This window comes from Pan troglodytes, chromosome 22 (assembly GCF_028858775.2).
Source record: "Pan troglodytes isolate AG18354 chromosome 22, NHGRI_mPanTro3-v2.0_pri, whole genome shotgun sequence".
Taxonomy (NCBI): domain Eukaryota; kingdom Metazoa; phylum Chordata; class Mammalia; order Primates; family Hominidae; genus Pan; species Pan troglodytes.
The window spans coordinates 12193861-12199257 of NC_072420.2; the positions used below are offsets into that span (position 1 = coordinate 12193861).

A 5397-nucleotide genomic window follows, 5' to 3' on the forward strand; every position below is an offset into this window, starting at 1 on the left:
CTTTTTGTTACTTAAGAACATCTAGAAAAGAAGATAAATATTAATCATGTCAGAAATTATCAAAGGTTGATTACAATAAAAATTTCTCTAATGTGATAACCACTCAAAAATCTTCCTTCTTCATCAAAACACAGTATTTTTTAAAAAATAGAGTGCTTCATTTTTATTTCACAGAAAATAAATGATAGCCAGAATATTATGAACTAGAGTCACATAGGATATTCTAATAATACTGCTAGTGAATGAAGTATTGAGGAGGTCTTAGGACCAAAGAATATTTGTTTAATAGTGTCAGAATTCATTTTAACACCATAAAAAGGATATGTATTTGTTCAATTTTCACTCACTGCACAAAGAATTAGATAAAAGAAGATTTTCAGTAATAGCATTCATTTTGAGTCTTACCAATCCTTTCAGTTTTGGTATAACAAAAAGGCTATTAGCTTTTACTCTGTTGTGTTGAATTTTGATGATTTCTGACAGTCTTCACTGAGATGCTCAAAGAGATGAGACTTGCCAGTCGAATAACTTAGATCTCATTAAATTTACCAGCAACACAAAAGCTATTTCTGCCTCTTAACTTTTTGATGTGTTGCCTTTTTCTAATCCTCTTCTCAGGACCTATTTAAAAGACAATAAAAATTTTGTTTTTGTGTGTTGAAAGATTTCTCCATTATCAAGAGAGTAGTCAGTTCTTAACTTTAGAATGATTGCATATATAGATATGAAAAACAAGGAAACAATTATTAAGAAAACTAATCAAATTTTTTACTAACATTTAGTAATTTTAGCAAAATTATTGTGCATTGTATTTTGCAGCATTTATGCAGAGGATATACTAACCTGTTTAAATTTTTAGACAGAAATAGTAGAAAATAGAACATCATAATTTTCAGGAGCAAGGAAGTAACCTGTGAAAAAGTGAATGCCTTTCTTCAAATAATATGCTAATGAAAGGCTGAGATATTAATGTCCAAATATTATAAAACATTCATTTTAATATAATGTTTTACTTTATATTTATATTGTATTGTATAACAAAGAAATGTGAGTCTTGTTACACCTGAGAACTTGAACTGGCAATCTACATATTGTTGTTGAAACAATTTTAAATTAAACATACAATGAGAGGGAAAAATGATTCTGTTGCCTCAATTTTAAAAGGAATATTTTGAAGAAATAATTTTCCATATAATAGCTTGTTATGATCTTGCCTTTTAGCCTCCCTGGATAAAGAAATGCATACTTATAATAATTGAAGGAAGACAATTTTCCTTGTTTTCTGCAAATTAGAAATATATTAGGCTATTAAATACATAATTCAAAATATACAGAATAAAGGTATTATAGAACCTAAGAATTATATAAAGAATTATATACATAAAGTAATGAATACATATACAAATAGTATAAAAATACTAAAAATAGTATTTGCTTATTGATTAATTACTATGGGTATTATATAACTCTTAGTTTCTACATTGCCTTTCTATTCTTAGTCATTATAATAGGTATATTATAATTACTAATATGTATAAACTACTTATAGTTTATATGAATGTGTTATATGTACATGTATATTATAATAACTAATACCTATAAACTATTTACAATTATACATATTATAATAACTAATAAACTACTTATTGTCAAAACTGTTTTTAACTATTAAAAGATAAAGCACGCAGATATGTTTTCTTTACTAGGTATTCCCAGAAGCACTCATAAAACTCGGGGTTTTCATATAGCAGTGATTACAGACTTGCTATTTTTATTATTCCCATTTTATAGATTAAGAGCACAAGACTCATATTAGTGTTATTTAGCCATGTCATAGAGCCAGTTCCCAGATATTTTTTCCACTTGTTTTGTCATGAAGAATGAGAAGTAGAATCAGCATCAAGTTTGTGCTAAACAAGTACAATAATAAGAAGCACAGCAAATGCTGACTAGACTGTAAGAATATTTTAGCTTTTTGGCCACCCGAAAAAGATAAGATATATGAGGTGATCAAAGTGAATAATTATATAAACAAGAGGAATTAGAATATGAATAAGCCAGGAAAAATAGGAATAGGCCTAAAACACACACATACCCATTTCTTATTTAAACCTAAAGGGAGACAAATTCATTCAATCTATACATATTTATTTTGCTACCTCGATAGAGATAAATATCCTCTCTAAGAAAAATCCCGCTTTACTTAATATGTATCACATTTACCTAATAAATAACATATTACTAAAACAGAGAGCAACCAGTGTTTTACTCTTTTTTTTTTTTTTTCGGAGATTTTTTGCTCTTGTTGCCCAAGTTGGAGTGCAATGGCATGATCCCGGCTCACTGCAACCTCCACCTCCCAGGTTCAAGCAATTCTCCTGCCTCAGCCTGCCAAGCAGCTGGGCTTACAGGCAGGCACCAACATGCCTGGCTAATTTTTGTGGGTTTTTTTAGTAGACACGGGATTTCACCATGTTGGTCAGGCTAGTCTCGAACACCTGACCTCAAGTGATCCACCTGCCTCGGCCTCCCAAAGTGCTGGGATTATAGGCATGAGCCTTTGCCCCTGGCCTCATTTATTTTCACATAAAATATAGGATCAAGTATGTTGAGATATTAGTTACGCTATATTTTGCTCAGTATTGCCTGAGAGTTGGATTATTTTATCATTGTAGAGAATAGCTTCTTGATTATGAGAATATTAAATAAAATAAACTGGAGAGACTCTCAGCAGCAAACTATGGTATGTAAGTACATATGTAAATATGTATCTATCTAATCTATCCCATCTATCTATCATCTATCTATCCATCCATCTATCTATCTCCTTTACTTTCATTTATGTCTGGATCTGTACCAAACACCAGGCAGAGGAGTTAGGAGAAGCAACTGAAAAACCCATGGGTGACATCACCAACTAAAACAGGTGACAAATAATCAGCATAAAACCCAGAATACAAGAGTAATTGTCCTAATCATTGGCAGCATAGGGCCAGTACCAGCTGGAGTTAATGGCAAAGATAAAATGAAGATAAAATGAAGTATTGTAAGATCTTAATATCAATAAACTACAACAAGAAATCATCAATAATGCTCACTCCCAAAAGAAAAATACCCTGAAGAAAAACAATTGGAACAAAATCAAAATTAATCAGAGAATCAGATAATCTCAGACAAGTAAGATAATTTTTAGAAAATAATTTTTAGAAAAAAATAATTTGAAGGTACATAAAATCAAATAGAAGTGGTACAAACTATAGTAAGAGATATAGAGTATAAAAATAAGAGTAAAAAACAGAAATTGAGAGATTAAAAACATCTAAAAATTTTCTAAACAGAGAACTTAGGCAAAGAATAGTAATACTCATGTAATGGTTATTTCTAAGAACAAAAATTAAAATAAAAAATAATATTAATTATTTGCGCATGAAGGTAAAAGGATAAGAAGTTTATATTGATAATAGACTTCTTGATAGCAACATTTTATACAGGATGATAATCAAGAAATGGTTTAATGATTATGAAACAGATAACACAGTAGCGAGATGAGATTTTATTCATCCAAACTATGAATCATGTCTAAGGAATGTAGAACATCATGAATATTTATGATTTTAAAAAACATTGTTCCTGTGATGGCTTTTTTAGAAATGTCCTACCTAATGACAAGAAGACAAACATCATGTGAAGCTTCTGGATAAGGACTAAATATGTTTAATTTTATAATTAAGAACAAGTAATGGGGATTAAAGTGACAAAACATGATGCTATTAAGTGTGTTAAACATGAAGAAATAATGCAACTCAACAACAAACAGAAAAAAGGAGAAGAAAAAGAAAGTAGACAAATCTTAATGACTATCTCAGGAGTATCTAACTGCCATTAAAAAAATATGGAATTAAAGTAAATGTTAAGCAAAAAGAGAGAGGAAAGGAAAGAGAGTTTACTAGAGAACAGTATTACTACTCATTGAAGAAATCAATAGACAGTATTCAAACACACTAGAGGACTAGTATATTTTATTATAATATTATTATAAGATAATAATAAGAATAAACATAGAAACATTTATAAATACCAAATGAGTATATCCTGCCCCTCAAATTAAAGTGTAAATACAGGGCAAGATTTTATATAAATTATTTATATAGCAAAAACTTATATAACAGAACTTAACACCAGCATAACAGGTATATCAAAGACACAAATGGGCTTAACTCACCATTAGATGGCGTACTTTTAGATTGGCTAATGGAGCAGAATCCAATCCATTCTGTGTGCAAGAAACATATTGAACAAGGCAATTCAGAATGGTTTAATGTAAAAGGAAGAACAAAGATAGATCTTGTATGATAGCAAGGTCCTGAAATAGTTGTCAGAATTTTGCTATGAGACAAGATAGAATTTAAGACAAAATAAATTTAACAGGATAAGGAAGGGAAATTTATTCTACATAAGGATTCATGCTTCATTCTACATTAAAAATAAAATATATATTAATAACATACACAAAATTACAATTTTCATAAAGCAGAAATAACAGAAGTTGAAAGAAGAAATAGACATTAAACCTGGAGATTTTAACATAGCTTATTAATTGGTAAGTCCTTGAAGAATGCAAATAAGCCTCACTTTAAGTAATTAAAAAAAATTAACACAAATACTGACAAAGACTCTCTCCTTCATCAAACTTTAGTCAGATTTTTGAGCTCTCCTCTCAACTAGATCTTCACCTAGGCCCCTTGCCTAGTCTCCATAGCTCACTTTTAACAAGAATCCTTAAGTCCATATAGAGAGAATCTTGATATCTGATCACCCTGAGCTGCCTTCAGCAGGAATCCTGTTAATTTAGTTTAGCAAGAGTTCCCCTACTTTTGATGTCTCCTCTTAGTAATTTTCCATCCACTGACCCCCTCACACTGCTCTTTTGCTATAAATTTCCATGTGTGCTTGTATTTGGAATTGAGCTCATTTCTCTACTAAAGTCTCTTTTCCTGTGTTGCAATAATTTCTGAATAAAATCTTTCTTTACTGCTTTAATTACCCTCTGGCTCTGGTTCTCTTTGACATTACTCTTTGAAGAATCACTTTAGGGGAAAAGAATAAATGCAAGAAGACAAAGTCAGAGACTATTATCCAAATATAGTATGGAGATAATGATATCATACTGAATGGGCAAAAACTGGAAGCATTCCCTTTGAAAACCGGCACAAGATAGGGATGCCCTCTCTCACCACTCATATTCAACATAGTGTTGGAAGTTCTGGCCAGGGTAATTAGGCAGGGGAAGGAAATAAAGGGTATTCAATTAGGAAAAGAGGAAGTCAAATTGTCCCTGTTTGCAGATGACATGATTGTATATCTAGAAAACCCCATTGTCTCAGCCCAAAATCTCCT

The 5397-nt window shown here is 30.8% G+C and overlaps 1 long non-coding RNA gene across 1 annotated transcript; it reads right to left on the minus strand.

The window, feature by feature from the left end:
• Positions 1 to 261: 261 nt before the first annotated feature.
• On the minus strand, positions 262 to 4274 carry LOC134809265 (uncharacterized). The gene is made up of 2 exons (XR_010154575.1): positions 4223 to 4274; positions 262 to 621 (listed from the first exon to the last, which is right to left on the minus strand). It is a non-coding gene; the product is annotated as an uncharacterized LOC134809265 (long non-coding RNA).
• Positions 4275 to 5397: the final 1123 nt, after the last annotated feature.